The 18,815-nt window shown below is 34.8% G+C and overlaps 1 long non-coding RNA gene across 1 annotated transcript in view; it reads right to left on the bottom strand.

The window, feature by feature from the left end:
- Nucleotides 1-18,046, bottom strand: part of LOC139964527 (uncharacterized) — a 32,392-nt gene extending 14,346 nt beyond the window's left edge. Inside the window, exons 1-2 of the long non-coding RNA XR_011792002.1 lie at nucleotides 17,866-18,046; nucleotides 2,029-2,097 (exon numbers count right to left, since the gene is read on the bottom strand). This is a non-coding gene — a long non-coding RNA (uncharacterized lncRNA). The remainder of the gene's footprint in view (nucleotides 1-2,028; nucleotides 2,098-17,865) is intronic.
- Nucleotides 18,047-18,815: the final 769 nt, after the last annotated feature.

Raw genomic sequence — 18,815 nt, 5'->3', positions numbered from 1 at the left:
ATGAAATTGATCGTGTTTTGAGAGGATTACATGAATTTTACATTTATTGGAAGACAGTTGGGAGGAGGGGGGGGGGGGGTGGGGGGTGGGTAAATTCTAATAAATTGAAGCAGAGTAACGATCTACTACAGGTGATTGATGAGAACACTATAACGTTATACTTTCATTTTTGGGGGGGGAAATGTGACATTTAGATAAATATAAGTCTTATAAGTAAGATGACGTATCTATAGTTGCAAGTCATCTCTGATGAAAGAAATCCTGCGGCGAGTTTCTCTTATCTAATGTAGCTAGTACCAACATGTGGCCTCTTTCTAAATAATCGAGGGTTTCTTGGAAGCCCTAACGTCAATCTTTCAACTTGTTTTTTTGTTTTATATCCAGTAGTCTTTTAGCCTATGAAACATAAAGTGAATGATACAATTGTGGTTACATGGAACGTCGAACAGTAATAAATTTAAAGTTTAGATGCGACAATTGGCGACATTTTGCATTATTTATGTTTTTACAACTAAAATGAAAGAAACCAGAATACTGTCAAACGTTTTGCTACCGTTATATATATATATATATATATATATATATATATATTGTATATACAGCATCTGTAATAACGGTATATATATATATATATATATATATATATATATATATATATATATATATATATATATATATATATATATATATATATATATATATATATATTGTATATACAGCATCTGTAATAACGGTATATATATATATATATATATATATATATATATATATATATATATATATATATATATATATATATATATATATATATATATATATATATATATATATATATATATATATATATATATATATATATATATATATATATATATATATATATATATATATATATATATATATATATATATATATATATATATATATATATATATATATATATATATATTGTATATACAGCATCTGTAATAACGGTATATATATATATATATATATATATATATACCGTTATTACAGATGCTGTACAACTAACCTGGTTTCGGTGAAACTACACAGTATAACAAAGCGGTACAATCATGATTATACAAAACATGGTTTCCTTGACTATTGAAGTTATAAAGTTCATTTACTACAGTTAATGATCAGCAACGAAGTAGGATTTGTAATGGCTGAAGTAACGACATCAACCATGCCCATACTATTATGTTCAAAGTAGGTTAGGTGGCTCTGCCAGAAAGCACGGTCTTTCATCTGCTTAAGTGTTGAGATGGGGTTGTAAGCTTGAGTGCACGTATTAATGCAACAAGCTCATAAAATCATTTAGTGTTCAAATCCAGATTCAGTTTGCAACATAGATTATACCACATTCGGAGTATTGTCGGTTATAAATCTTATCCTCGCTTTGTCAAGTTAATGTTAAATCCACAGATTACCTGAGTATCTGTTTGTGGCTTAAATGCATCTCCCTGTTATCGTGTTTGCATAAAAATCATATTAAACACATGAGACATTCCTAAGTTTACGAGGCCAATCGAATATTCAGGAGAAATAGTAACAACACAGCTTATATTTGTCTATGTAAGTAGTGGCTGTTCGTGAAGCTGTTACCTTAAAGGTAACAGATGTCCAAGGAGCTGTCACTTGTCCAAGTAACATATGTCCAAGGAGCTGTCACTTGTCCAAGTAACAGATGTCCAGTGAGCTGTCACTTGTTCAAGTAACATATGTCCATGGAGCTGTCACTTTCCCATAGTAACAGATGTCCAGGGAGCTGTCACTTGTCCAAGTAATAGATGTCTACGGAACTGTCACTTGTCCAAATAACTTATGTCAGGTAGCTGTCACTTGTCCTATTAGCAGCTTCCTAGTCTGTCCCTATAAACTTTACTTTGCTTCTAGCGATGCGCAAGTAGCATCGACAACTGGCAAATACCAATGGGATACAGCATAACGTAATATATCGATTAAAATCATTAACATGGAAGTATATAAAGTAACATTTGTAAACACGGGGAACATATAACTCACCCAAGGTTTCCATGATATTTGAGACAAACAACGAAGAGCAAACTGGAAATGCATCAGGACTGACAAAATCTGAAGGAAAAAAAAGAGAAAAGAATTATCAGCAATAATGATGTAAAAGTCACAGACTGAAATCCACACTCCACTAATACAGAGGACTTTCTATTTCGGGATGCTTTCTCTGAAGACGTCAACAGTTTTAACGAACGGTGTCCTATAGTGATGGAGGGCTATATTTTTGTCTAATTCTATCTTTTGTAGCATTCAGGAATAGCTGTATAGAGGTGTAGAACATCTATTCGTTCAGTCCTCAGCATTGGCTTCGCGTTATTTTTCATTTAGAGCTTCCTAGATATATGTTGTAGATGGCCTAGAAGACCTGTAATCGGAAAGCAGGCACACTTAAAAATGTCACTTTTTTTATTATATGTGAATTGATTTTTCTTGATCATTTGAAAAACGAATATATCTTGTAATTAGAGATAATACTTTCCATTGACACAAACTAATAACCTCCTTACATTTCTCCTCCCACAGGTTTTAAAGAGAAGAAGGGGGGGGGGTGTAAATTTTCGAAAGAAGTTCGCAAAAGAGTACAGAATTCTCAAAGGACTTAACCAAGGAAGACGAAAGTAGATTCAAAGAAATATCAGAGTATTTTCTCTTTCTAACGTGAGTTCTTTAGAAAAAACTGGCCGGTTTACAGTTAGAAATTTGAAAAGAGCAAAGAAATTAGTTGAGGCTATAACGCCGTAGCCATAATTAGCTATTTCTGTATGTGTGAAGGCGCCCTCCAATCCGCATAGTCAATGGCTAGCTATAGTTAGCTATTTGTGTATGTAATGAGGCGCTATCCAATCCGCATAGTCAATGGCTAGCCATAGTTAGCTATTTACGTATGTATGGAGGCGCCATCCAATCCGCATAGTCAATGGCTAGCCATAGTTAGCTATTTACGTATGTATGGAGGCGCCATCCAATCTGCATAGTTGATGGCTGGCTATAGTTAGCTATTTATGTATGTATGGATGCGCCAACCAATCCGCAATGTCAATGGCTAGCTATACTTAGCTATTTGTGTATGTATGGAGGCGCCATCCAATCCGCATAATTGATGGCTAACCATAGTTAGCTATTTATGTATGTATGGAGGCGCCAACCAATCCGCATAGTTGATGGCTAGCCACAGTTAACTATTTATGTATCTACGGAGGCGCCAGTCAGAAGTTATACCATGGCTGCTGCATTCCTTTTAACCAATTAGGTCTTTAAACACAAATAACGGAATTGTGAACTGATTTATTGGTTTACATGTAAAATACATCAAAGGAAGAAAAAGGGAGTATTTAAACATTCAAACATTCAATTAAAACACAAAAGAGAAAGAGGAAAGAGAGACAGAGAAATGAAAATGCTTAACTGTCTCCCTTTTTAATGTCTACAATGTCTTGAAGTTTATAATTGTGTCGGTGTGAAAAGAATGTATTCGTGACTCAGATATTTCGCTCATCATTCACGGATAATAAGTTTCTTTGACATGAAAAGCAAGGTAGGAAGCTCTAATGACAAAAAATTGCCCTTCTTTCTCAAGGACTATAGGCACGAAGCAGTTGTTGCTTGGTAACAGTATCCACGACAACTATTTTGAATGTTATATGTTAATTAGCACTTATAAGATCGTCATTTCGTGTTTACATAAGTAGTTTATTCGAAGAGGGTCAATGTAGCGTCAAATTTGATTTTTTTTTTAGAGATTGTTCCCTAACTGGGGGCGATGTTTAGGACTACAAATCACGATGAAATACATGAGAATGAAATTGCTTGCATTTCCTTCGACTCAGAACAATTAAAAGGTAACGTTATTTTCAAAATATTGTTTTGTATGTGGTAGACTGTTGAAAACAGCGCTATCAGTCCCGGATGTGTAATTACCATTTAAACATCTGAGGCTGTTGAACTGAAGTGATTGGACTACTCTTACAGATACACAGTCCATTTGGTCTGTGCCTCAGATGTAACGCACAACTCCATAGAAAAACATAACACATTTATGTCCTCAAATAACATATTTCCAATTAAGTGTAATATTGGCAATGATAAATCGTTTCAAATGTCTTCTAATTGCTATATTTTGTTCCAATGAAGTTAAGCCTGTTTTGGTGGAGTTATATGGCATATTAAAACAATAAATTAACATGTACGCCTCCATCAAGGAACTGACGGCATCATCATCAAGTTATCTCAATGGATCATCGCATATATCATCGCATATTTCAACGCCGAAGGGTTTGAAACCCGGAATTACACTTAGAAACATAACTATTTTATTTATTTATGCTTACTGACGTATCAAGAATACACGATTGTGACAAACAAGTTTCAAGCAATGTATGTTGTCCACATACTAGAACAATCTTCTCTTTCTTAGGTGAAAGTGTGAATAAACCAGTGTTTACTTGTCTCCACCCTTTGACAGCAAAGATACACATCATCTTCACCACACTGACGCTCTGACAAAATGTCGACTACTGTTATGAACCTTATGTTTGTTGCATTTCATTCAAACAATTGTATATATATATATATATAAATATATATATAAATATATATATAAATATATATATATATATATATATATATATATATATATATATATATATATATATATATATATATATATATAATATATATATATATATATATATATATATATATATATATATATATATATATATATATATATATATATATATATATATATATATATATATATATATATATGTGTGTCAGGAAGCAGGCGACGTTAAATTGGATCCTCGAGGCCATGCAGTATTGCGATTATGGGTAACTTAGAGAAACAATGTCAATTCGAAGGGATTTCGTTTCGTAATGAGGCCACTGGAGACTTGTTAATAATATCATTGAGCAGATAACATCGAAGACAAGGTTATTATGATTTCATGCGCTCATTACTATAATAATTAACAACTCGGAACAATATCACAGGTAGGAATAAGTTTTGCAAGAAACCTTATAAAACAATAACAAATATAGCAGATATTTATAGCAAATATCAATGTTTATTACCCTATTATAATCTTTGAATGGATGTTTTTGTGCATGATAAGCTTAAAGAGTACCCATTCAGGGGATGTAGTGTCTCAATAATGAATGATTTCTACTTCAATCTTGAAGTTTGTTAAAGAAAGGAAGTCAATTTGCACTAAAAAAAACCGCGTTTCTCTCATTAAACATGTTATCAAGATTAATATCTGAGTATGTAAAAAGTGTTGCTTTGTCGTTGTGTGTTGATATGGATTTGAAGTTGTTTATTTTATTTTAGATGTTCCGATATTTTACACATGCAGTTAATTCTGTTCAGTGAAAGTCCTTTTTTTTGTCTTGCGTCAATATCATTTTTATGCCTCTGTGTTTTCTTGATCAAATCTTTACTAAAGGGGTGGGAAATAAAAACAGGATGGGAAATAAAAACAAAGAAACAAAAGTATTGTTAGAAGTTGTCTCCCAAATAACTGCTTTGTTCGGTCTGATAATAAAGTCGTTTTGCAAACGCAATGCTTTCCATATGGGCATTCGTAGCATTCATTGATTGAGACATATATACACCATGGTTTCGGATGGTATTCTTTTCATCAGTATACCGTACCTTGAAATTCTATATAAGGACATTCGTAGTTGTTATGACGTCATCCTTTGTTAGTTGATTCCAAGTTCAAATTACGTCAAATTCCAAGTTTACATATCATAAACGTTGTGTTTAATTGTTTCCAAATTGTATTTCAGATTTTATCGTGCAGGGCAATTCTTAGCCACACTGTCCAACAGCGTTGAATCATTGTACAATACTTCCCTATTACATAAAGACATTATACAGTATCTTTATAGCAAGGGATAAACTCATCTTCCATCTTCCTCTAAGCTCTCTATCTATTTCCTTTGGCTTCTCTATTCACAAAGCTATGTATTCCTTATCATCCAAGTTACCTCTTATACCAAGAACAAATATACAGTTAATCCAGCCCAGACATGTTGGTTTCTATACCTAGCTCTCTTACATCCATGCAAGTAATATTCGTAATCCGTAGAATCAACTTTGACATTTCCAATCAGCTCATTATAAAAATTCTGCATGATAATTATTTTTTTTTTTAAGGAAAGTCACCCAAAGAAGAGCTTGTGCACGAAGACGGAACAACTTGGTCCAATCTTCACCCCACCAGCCCCTTACATCGATACTGATCGTGTGATTATGGCTGACTATTTTAAGCCAACTTGAAATTATGACAGTTTTGATAATACATTCAGTCATAACAAAAATATTGCATAATATTTCAAGACCTTTTAATTAGTAATCAGAAAAACAAGGAATAATAGTGACAAAGCAGCAAAACATGACGAAAGAAAATAAAATGTTATAATTCAAAATGGAAGTATATTTCTTAATACCAAAGAACAATAAAAAGGGAAAAGATCATAAGGATGTTGAATTTAACCGGAAGTGTTGCCTGACCTGACTACCGGGAGAGTACGAAACACAGACCACCCCTCCCAAGGTCGAGCTCTTCATGCACCGTAATAGATGGAACTCACAAGCAATCTAGCGGCACGAGTTCCTAGGCTAGGGACCTGCTAATCCCACCCTCTACAGGACCAAGGCCCCCTCCCAGAGTCTAGGCTTCCTATAGGCTTCCCATATCAGGGACGAGGTTTCTTCTTCCACTGCCAAGGCCCCATCCCAGGGCCGAGGCTCCCTCTACCAGGGCCGAGGGCCCCTATCAGGGCTGAGGCTCCTTCTCTTCCAGGGACGAGGGCCTCTCACAGTTAGAGAAGTCAAGCATGTCGAGAGAAGTTATACCCTTCCTTAAGAGTGAGATATCAATGAGTGTTGATTCTTCATTGCCATATTTTCAAACACCTTTCATATTATCATTGAAGAGAAGTTTTAAATGGAATGGGGGGGGGGGGGTTGTTCCAAGCTTCATGCTTTCTGATTAGAAATAGATTTGGGTAGCCGGAGAGTGTTTACTTTTTCACTTTACTAGATTCTATGCCTAATATGACGTCACATATCGTTCATGCATAAATAAATATTCATATACAATATGTTAATCATTGCAGATTGTAACTTATGTAGCTATGAAGATGTGACATGTCTGCTCAGTTTTTAGTATTTTGATTATTTTAAGTTTATTTATTACTCTGCATGTAAATTTCAATGTGTTTACTAAAGTCCTAGCAACCAATTGTTCAGTAAACATCACATTATGAAGACAGTTGCACCAAGAAACTAAAACATATAACAAAAATAACTAACCTGTACCTTTTACGCAGAATGAAGAAGAAAGAGGAAAATGAATTAAGGTCTATTCTCGAAAACCTCACAGATACGAGGCCTACAATTGAAGTTTAAAATGACCGCCTTTTTGACCCAGTAACGGTTGTCTTCCTTGATAATATGAATTCATAAGTTAGGAAAGATTCTGAGAAACAAAACACCCATCAAGGTTAGCGATTGTCCCATTACGGATACCATTATTTTATTAATGGGTCATTAATTAGTTGCAATTAAAGTTTCTGACAGTAGCTCACCGTAAATAGCCATAAAATCAATCCAGTTGTAGTTAATTGTAAACGTAATTTATAAGTTATGAAATTACTGACCACGGACACAAATTGACCTATTTCGTTACTATAGTAACTATACCACACGTCACGCACGTCATCGTCATGTGATAGTAAATATATATATATATATATACACACATACATATATATATATATATAGAGATATATATATATATACACACATACATATATATATATATACACATATCTACACACATATGTGTGTGGATAAATGGACCGATGGCCATCCATATATATGAAAGAGGGATTTTGTAGCTTTGATATATCATAAATAAGATCTATGGATATATACCTGATCGTTTAACATTTTCAACTATAATAAAAAGGAAGAGTTAACGTCCGCTTTCTATTTCCTTACCGTAGAATTATAATAATAGCAATGAATATAAAGTATCAGTAACATACTTGAGTCGACATAGCAATTCGCACGAGTGTTCTCCCCCGGGAACACTTCAACACATTTGACAGAAAACAAACCTTAATATATAACATCGAAGCTACCGAATGTATCTTCTTTCGTTTGGTCTCTGTGGCGCTGAAGTGTGTTCATGAAAGTGCTACAATGTTATAAAGTTGAATATAGCAACCAGACTAAAGTAAAACACATTCATTGCGTGGCACTCAGTTTGAGACGTGTTTTATTGTTTACCACCCGGCCAGCCTCCTCCCCTGAATCTATAAAGTACTTACAATGCTGGTTACTCTTATCATGCATGATCTATCTTCCTCACCATGGGAGCATTTGCCTCTTTCTTAAAAAATAAAAACAAACGTAAAAATAGGTCGCAGGCAATTTCGAAAAAGTCGATACTTCTTACTGGATGCTTCGTAAACATCTTTGCATCGTAAACAGACGTACCAAATGACCTGACATCATTGTCTAACATGGCCCTACTGGCAAAGGAATTACAAGATCTCATCCTCCCTTTGGGAGCGAGGAGATAACAACAGACACGCATATACACACGCCCCCCTCCACACACACACACCAACACACACAAATAAAAAAAAAATAAAAAAACAGTGAATTGCGAGAGCGTAGATGACTTCAGATTATAACTGCAAACTGGTCAATCTTAAATATTGACTCCTGGATTCATTAAACTTAATTGGGCGCTACCTCTCCTGAAACAATAAGAAATAAACAAGAAGAGACCAAATACCAACAGAAGAAATTTATTTCAAAAACAGTTTTTCCTGATCATAAAGAGAATGAAGCTGTTATTCTTTTTCTTAGAACAGAAGAAAAATATTTACCAAAATACATCTTATATGACTGAGCCTACTGTCCTAATGATGTCAACATGCGCAAAACTAATTAGTTATTATTCCTCTAAGTTGACCAAATGCAGCATAATGTTATGTTAAATTATCAATATGGTATGGATTGTGAAGTACTTATTGAATTACAAAGCAAAGAAAATCCATAACAAAAGAACAACCCCCCCCCCAAAAAAAAAAAAAAAAAAAAAAACAATGTAAATGCTTCGATATGTGATTGTTTGTTAGGTTTCAATTTTTACAAGGAATAAGTATACCATGATTGTGTTTGTAGGTTTGTATTCAAACCAGTAGAATACACTTCACTTGTTAAACGCCCGTATTATTAATTCAGAAAATAAATGATGTCTAAATATATGTGTTGATAACACTTGGAGAGAGTCCGCTTCCTCCCAAGAAGAAACGACACCGTTTTTGAGGATTCAAACTATAAAATAATAGTACATTGTGCTAATATTTCAATAGTCTAAAGTGACAAATATTGCCAGAAGTACTTTTTGTGTTCTCGTTCATTCGCTCTGACGCTGCAGAGAATTCCAAAAAGCAATTACATACGGTTGTGAATTGAAAAATCCCCTTTGGACTTCCTTGAAAGATGTAATAACTTCTTTACATGTGACCAGAATTGATCTTACTAGCATATTCTTGCGCAATAGCGACTACCTTTAATGGTTAGTGTAATGTTATTTGGAAATTGTTAATTGGTACGCTACACCTTTTAAAAGGATACGGTAATCCTGTGGCTGGAACAATTGATTGCTTAACAGAAATGCATCTTTATGTCGAAACCACACCCCAATAGCATTTGGTCGGGTCCAGATATGACATTTTGTGAATGCTATGGCAACAGCTGAGTGAATGACTTCATCATTGACAATTGAACTGTAAATGTTGTTTGATTTATAACAGGAAAGTACAGTTATCGAAGACGATCTATCGTGATGACATCGTAAACCACCTGCTCCTTGTATAAGAATCGAGGGTACGTGCAGCCATTCAAAATGGATTCCATTTAATCCACGATATCTTGAGTTAGGGAAAATACATTGAAATGCGGTTTTCAACCAACAGTGTAGGATATTTTCCACTTTAAGATAAATACTACATAGCCTGCCATCTCCTGAAATTCCCTTCAAGTTGTCTGTGAGATCATTTGGTTGCTGGAGTTATACACTTTTATTGTTATCATTATTATTGTTAACGTTTACGTTTTTCAATAATGCAGAAAGAGCCGCATGAGATTGGCGGCCATTGGCTAATACAGTTCTTATACTTTACATTGTGAAGTCGAAGAATCGATGAAGTTAATGTACACAGAAACTGTTATAATAATCATTTACTGTTGCATCGTTTGTACTATGCAATATACTGTATTGTAATGCACTATACAAAGACACTTTGTTTTGTTTAAAAAAAATCAATCAAAACTGAACATGTTAATCTTCTGAATATTCATGACGTTATTATTTTTATTAATACTGATGTAACAGACGCTGTGACATTTTGTCTTTCATGACATGATTCTCCTCTGGTTTCATGACTCCTCTACCGGTTATGGTGGCTATGCCTCACTGTGTAGTGATATGCCTCACTGTGTAGTGATATGCCTCACTGTGTAGTGATGTACCTCACTGTGTAGTGATATGCCTCACTGTTTAGTGATATGCCTCACCGTGTAGTGATGTGCCTCACCGTGTAGTGATGTGCCTCACCGTGTAGTGATATGCCTCACTGTTTAGTGATGTGCCTCACTGTGTAGTGATGTGCCTCACTGTGTAGTGATATGCCTCACTGTGTAGTGATATGCTTCACTGTGTAGTGATGTGCCTCACTGTGTAGTGATGTGCCTCACTGTTTAGTGATATGCCTCACTGTGTAGTGATATGCCTCACTGTGTAGTGATATGCCTCACTGTGTAGTGATATGCCTCACTGTGTAGTGATATGCCTCACTGTCTATTGATATGCCTCACTGTGTAGTGATGTGCCTCACTGTGTAGTGATATGCCTCACTGTGTAGTGATGTGCCTCACTGTGTAGTGATATGCCTCACTGTGTAGTGATATGCTTCACTGTGTAGTGATATGCTTCACTGTGTAGTGATGTGCCTCACTGTGTAGTGATATGCCTCCCTGTTTAGTGATGTGCCTCACCGTGTCTCTCCTGCCGTGACTCTCTTTGTACAGTTACACAGACACACTCCTAGATACTGAGGTGACTCTTCATTCTTCGTTTCCTGATATTAGCATTATTTGAGTTGAATAATTTTTTACAATTCATCTACGTAAAGCATCACACAGACTCCGAGTTCGAACAAAACATTCGCATTAAAATCCAGTAATATTATTATTTTTCAAACAGAAAAACAAACAACCAATTTTTCGCATATGGCCTTCAAATCATAAGTGCTTAAGTGCTTGATTATGCATGATAAAATATATTATATTATATATATATAATAGGCCTACATTATATATTATATTATATAATATAATAATAATGAAGAGCCTGTAACACCAACATGAGAGAGGTACGACACATATTGAATGATTACCTTTTTATCATACAAACTTTTTGTGCAAATGTATATGCCTTACACTAAATAAATGAAATATCTGTTTTTGCACAGCCATTTAACATTTAACATAACTTAATAAATATCTATAAAAAAATCATTTTCCAAAGAAGTCATCAACATTTAATCAAAATATCTACATGTTTTAATTGTGTTTGACGATAAGACCGGTTTAACGATACGAAAGAATGCAGATTTTTTTTCCACTCAAATTTTCACGTATAAAGTACCCCTTTGCCATAAAATCATTGCATATTTTACATATCACTATATCATGCTCTTAAAATCTGAACATTGTGGTTATAACCAGCATATTTCTTCCCTAAAACCCTTGTACAATGTTTACATACTCTCAGATAAAGTCTCGATAACAATAATTATGTTGCTTAGCTCATGTATGACATATTTACACCCAATCTCTCCTACCCAGAAGTTAATTTGAATTTACCACTAGTCGGCTAAATGACGGTGCTATAGTGGTCCTTCGAGACCATTCAAGACACCGTTAAATGTCAACAGAGTTTTCTAACGCATGCAAGTTGACAGGAGTAACATGTTGTAGATAATAAGGTTTCGTAAAGTTGATCTCCACGGGACTGTCTTCTTTATGTAGCCTTAGGATAAACACATCTAATGATATAGGCGTGGGTATATAATATATATACAGTGTATTGTGTATAATTGCATCATGGGAGGAAAAACATTACAAAGTATTGACGTCAGATCGGTGTACGTTGTACATCTATGATGCATCTTTCATGTAACAAATACATACAGACAAAACATGTGCTTAGTACGTTACTATCATACGAGATACGTACTTGATAACCGCCCTTTTATACGGATAAGAGTGGTTCCATCTGTTAACAAGTCATTTACGTGCCTACTGCGTATCCTCAAATAATGATAACGATAACGATAATCATAATAATAATCATAATCATAATAATTATAAAATAATAATTATAAAATAATAACAATAACGATAACGATGACAATGACGATGACGATGAAGATGATGATGATGATGATACATCATAAATAATAATAACAATATTCATCATCATCATCATCATCATAAGAATAATAATATTAATTATTATTATTATAAAAATAATAAAAATAATAAAAATATTAATATTAATAATAATAATAATAATAATAATAATAATAATAATTAAAAAAATAATAATAATAATATGTACAGTTTTCTCTATCAGTGTTTCCTTCAATGTTCAATACAGCCAAACTGGATAATCTTAAAGGGCAGAGGCCTAGCTATATGATATGTCACATTGGTACTACTAGTAGTATGCTTGTTCTAGTCTTTCACGGATTTGAATAAGAATCGTCACAGTGGTTCGATCTTTCTTATAGCCTGTGTGTTATGGACCGGCTTTACCTCTTGCATATTCAAAGCTACATTTACTGATGACGTCATCTCTACGCCCTCGCCCTCGTAGCAGTCCACGCTAGTACCGCGTCCTGATACCAGTAAGAGGTTTATACATCATTGTTGGGGAAACATCGCCCCTCACCCCCGTTCCAATAACACGGTTCATTATTCTTTGCTGTAACATTGCGTTACCTGGTATATTACTCTCTTTACTACGTTCTATGTATCCGTTCAAGTTTCGACTGAAGAATCTTCAAGTATTTAGTGACTTTCATCATAAAAAATATCTCATCACTTCTACTACGGAATGGACTTTTCCTGTTTCCGTACTATATACGACATCAATCCAGTATATTGAAGTGGATCCAGCTAAAACAAGTGAAACTATCCTTCGATGAACTTTTAATCATTTATTAATTCCTCGCCGTGCCTTTTGATCAAGCACTGTCTATCGCCGATCATGGCTGCCACACCATCGAGTTCATCGACTTCCGTCAGACCAAGTCTTTATAGATATGTTATTTCTTTCTATCTGGCGCCTTATAAGTTAGCTGTATACTATTTGTTATTGACATATCTGTATACTATTCACATTTATTATCCCTATTATTTGTAGAATATAGAAATATTGTTATTATTCAAAATACCACTCGAAACCTCGTCCATCTTTTCTTTAATGCGTTAAGAACCTTGAAAAAGCCTTTCTGCCGGAATACGAATTATTTACATATCATTTCCGCAACACTGTGTAATGACATTACAAATAAGTATAAAAGTATTGCAGAGTTGTCAGTATTGTTGTGGCATAACCAACCAAATTACGGGCCAACCTAATCGGATAAAAGTCCAACTCAAGGTCTGGGGAGGTGCCCCCCCTCCTTCCCCTGTAATCCCGCCACTGGATGTAAACATGTTCTGAGGAAAAACATCCCAAGAGAGAAGGTATCATTGGTTTGTTTTTTTGAAAAGGATGTAAGTTAGAAAGGATATCATACAAAATTGACCTTGAGTTTCCTATTAGTGAGTTACTCGCCTATCTTCGCGTTCAGTTTACTCACATATAATTTATCGAAGTTACTTAAACTTGTATAACGTTATACAAATATCCTTTGTTGTTGCGTAAATCTTATCTGCGGTGAAAATATTTAGGTATAGCGCAGCAGAAAACGTCATTTATCACCAAAGGATATTGGACGTAAGAAAAGGTACACGGTTTTCAATACACTGATATAACATTTTATGCTTCCTATGTACTTGGCTTAGAATGCCAGGGATGAAATTATAATTGTATATTATTTGTATCTTATCCCCGGTTGGAGGGACATGAACGTATAGACGCTTATAAGTGACAAAGATTTATCATTAATAATCCACAATACGCTACAGCCTAAAATTAATGATTAAGGCCGCTGACGTCATCTTTGGGGGTTTCCCTTGACGGGAGGTTAATAGTAATGTCCAAGGAATGATTAAAGTGAAAAGAACGATACCAGCCTTTTCCATATTTTAATGACGATTTGAAATAACGTTCAAATTTCAGCCCCGGATTTCTCTGTGACGCTTTGAGTCGTTTGAGGCAATAAGCCTTGTAACATCAGAGGCTCATCGATCGGAGTGACTGGACTACCTAGTCTAGCTACCGCACAGTCCATAGGTCAGTACCTCAAATAAGACGCTCAAATCAATATACTAGGCCTAATTTATCAAATTAGCTAACTAATATGCAAATATAAGCTTGTAAATGATTGGTGTGATTTTAGTAGTTTGCCTGCATGTTGTCGAAGCTGTGGAGGTTATTGGTTATTTAACAAGTATTTGTTAACCTAATTGATACTTTAATATCATATCATCAATTTAGTTCGAATCAGACTAACATCAAAACATGGACAAGTACAACAAGGTGAATTAATAAAGATTCATGCGCAGGGTATATAGATCACATATTCCAACACCAATACATAGTTTGCCTATACTGGTACCTGCCTATAAACACATTAACTACAGTAAAGTGACTACATGTAGATCAAACAAACCCCCTGCCTGTAGTTGCAGCTCAACGACCGACTTTAAATGTTACGTCGAGGGGATTATTATTACGTAGATCGGCTTTCCTTACTTTAATTACTTCAAATGCCAAGGTAAGATTACATAGAAAGGTTGAAAAGAGTCATTACAATATAAAGGGATTTAAGGAAGTCTTAAAATATTCCAGACTCCAGAGCTAGTAGATATGATATTCTCCATCAGAGATAAGTTTACCTTCAAAAAGCCATTCATATAGGCTCATAAATTCTTTCATTTGGAAGTAAATATTGAATGTAAATTTTCATCCATAGATTAACCACGCAAAATTTTAAATTTGAGAATGACGCAATATGCCAATGATCCATATACGAAGCACGGTTATACTTAATGCGGCATGCAGTTTTAAGTGTATTCTTCTACTGTATAACGTTAGGCTGTGTGTATCTGGTGAGTAGAACAACATTGCCAGCATGTTGACAAACACAACTCTGAAACGTTGAAATGGAGCATTGTACCTTATACACTGGGTTATTCATCACTGTCCCCGGTAGGCAAACTTGACATTTCATCTAACCCTAACTGAGCAAATAGGGAAATAGGCTAAAAGAATTACATCTGTGGACTCCATTTACAGAGAATTGTAATATATATACTTCGTTAGTTCATTAATCAGCGTGAAGCTTTGCTAATCAACCTATATTTTGACTATTGTCCCTTCCCACTTATCTGATTAACAGCGCGTGTAGTCTTAAAAGGACGAGAACAGGCGACAAAACGCATGGGATGTTGTTGCCATAGTTATATGCAAATTAGATGTTAGGATAGCAAATATTTTGGTAATAAAATCCCTCGGCGGGAATTCACTGTTCTACTTTCTCACACTTTAAGAGTGATAAGACATTATTGAAAATCTTTGACAAAATCTTTGAAAGCCTAGATTTCTTTGCAGTGTATAACTTATTAGATAATTTTAAGAACAGGAAGTCTTCGTTGTCAATAAAATTGAAATTTATCAAATACGATAAGTTTGTATTTAGCGTTATTCTATAATGTATATGCATGTATCATAGTTACCGAAATCCCGCGGCATGAGGTGGGGGAGGGGGGGGGGGGGGAATACATTTTGGTTATAATGCTGATTCACTGTGCTTGGTAATCTTCACGAGAAGTATAATCTCTTACTGATGCATTGTCGGTGAGAAATTGTTTAATGATACCGTTTTGATACTCAACGTCACTTCGCCCAGACATTTTCTAGATTGGTAAAAACCACATTTAAAAATGTTAATGTTAATTCGTTGTTTGTATGTATGTATGTATGTTTGTATGTCTGTCTGTCTGTCTGTCTGTCAGTCTATTACATTTTCTCGGTGACTACGTATCACCATGTAATTGTACAATTCTCCCGTGACCATGTATACTTTATTTTCATTCTAAACCTATAAGTGTTCTAACATTCAGTGTCTCCAATAGTCAACATTTTCTCTAATTCGTTGCAACCTTTGGAAAGTGAGCTTACTCTTTCTACATTTCAAATTCAACTGACCAAGGAATACCGTGACATGATTTTGACATACTTATCTAATTACAGCAAGAAACAAATTCAGCGGCTATCTTTGTTAACAACTTTAGACAGTCTTTCTTCACAACAGAAAGAAAATGAGTTTGATCTGTGTTTCAGCATGGGTTTGAACTAAAATTCGATTTTAAACGATATCGTGGGTCGATTTTGATACAGTAGATTAGATGGTTAGGGCGACTTTTATTCAACGATAAACTAATAACGATCCATTTATCCATTCCCATTACAAATTTGCGATTTTAAATTAGTATTCAGATTGAAGAGGAAGAGAATACAAAAGTCTTTTTGAATTCGATAAGTGACAATGTAGGCTGGGATGAACATTTGGTTTCTTAACATAGAGAGATCCGTTAGCAGTAATTCTAACTTAGTTTCTTAATATTGAAGCAAACAGGATACTGTACTGAGGTTCTGTAGAGGACAACTATAGTTACATTTCTGTATATTAACGTTATTAATCATCACCTACAATACCATCACCACCAACGCCGTCACCTCCATCATCACAACCACCACCATCATCACAACCACCACCACCATCATCAACACCATCACCAACATCACCATCACTATCATCATCATCAACACCATCATCACCACCATCACAATTACCATGACCATCACAACAAACACCATCTACATCACAATCACCATCTCAACCACCACAAAACACTACCGCAAACACCATCACAACCACCACCATTTAAGAGCGTAAAATAATCACCAAATGCTAAAGCTGGGCAGTGCCAAAAGGGGAGAGTTTACACCCACGCATCTCCTGGATTCGCGTCTTATGAGGCCGTGGGGTTAATATAATTGTTCCGCGACAAACGATGGGGGTGGGGAACATTGCTCCCTTCGTGAAATTTGAGGGCAGCAGGCAATTAAAACCGATCCAAATAAAATCCAGTTCAACATGACTCGGTTATCATTACAGTAATAACTCAAGGGGCTGAATCAAATATATGTAGTTACAGGAACGAATCTCTGACCAACCACCGGGTACAAGTCAACGATCATATTAACATAATTACTAATTGTTACTCTCATAGTTTCCTCAGCCATTTTCAATGCATAATTGATTGTTTATACATTGATAATAATTTAACTTTGTATGCCGGTATGTAGGTATGTATGAATGTATGTATTGTATGTATTTTAGATCCTCCTGTAAGCAGGAATTCGCAGGAACATGGCAGCACCACATTGATTATGTGTGCAGCAAAGTTTTTAAAGTATAGTCGGTATTCTCAATCAACTGAGATACGACCTGTCGTAAGAATTCTTCATTCTATTTATAAAACCGATTTCCTACCTTACTTATCATCTTCTTGTAGTTCTGTCTGGGTCAATAATTATCCTTCGCGACTGCTGGAACTTCAAGTTCTTCCCAAATGAGCAGCGAGTTCCTTCACAAACACCTCACCTCTTCTCACAGTAATCCTCTTTTCGTTAAATTCAAACACCCGCAATATCTTATAACATCAAGAGTCATGAAATAAGAACCTCAGTTTATGTTCTAATTTTGCAAATGGCACTCTACCTAAGTACTGAAACCTCTTTTTGCCAATCTTTATTCCTTACACAACCACAACACTAGATTCAGCAACTCTCTTAACATTCCTGTAAATCGTTTGTTCTACACAAGTTTGTATATACCATTGTTTGCTTCAAGACAATTGCTTCAAAGCTCCTTTGTTATGTTATTTAAGGTATTCCTAACGATTCTTGTCTTTTATCCCGTCTTATCCTTCCACTATACAGTGCAGCCTGGTTTCGTAGTTATGTGGTATAAGGTGGGTGGATGGAGTGAGTGGACATGGGGGGGGGGGTGGAGTGAGTGGACAGGGGGGTGGACGGGGTAGGGGATCCTTTGCCTTTTTTGTTTGTCAGCTCTTACTCTTTCTGTTTTTTATGCCTAATTTTACATTGCTCTCCGTTGACTTCGATTACAAATGTTTCTTCAATGTCTCTTCAACCTTTCAGTCATATCTCATATTATTTACTTCACTATGTTCTCACTAGTATTATATTTTAACCTTATCTCTTATGTAACGATTTTGAACGATTAATTGATTAAAATAAAATTGAAAGAGGGTGAACACCCTAAGGATTGTTCTAATTTTTTGCCTGACTGAATGTAAAAACTTCTATAACCTTCCTTTCAAATATATATGTATATATATATATATATATATATATATATATATATATATATATATATATATATATATATATATGTGTGTGTGTGTGTGTGTGTGTACT

This window comes from Apostichopus japonicus, chromosome 23 (genome assembly GCF_037975245.1).
Source record: "Apostichopus japonicus isolate 1M-3 chromosome 23, ASM3797524v1, whole genome shotgun sequence".
NCBI classification, from domain to species: domain Eukaryota; kingdom Metazoa; phylum Echinodermata; class Holothuroidea; order Aspidochirotida; family Stichopodidae; genus Apostichopus; species Apostichopus japonicus.
The sequence above is the reverse complement of the archived record's forward strand: the minus strand, read 5'-3'. Positions and strand labels throughout refer to the sequence as shown.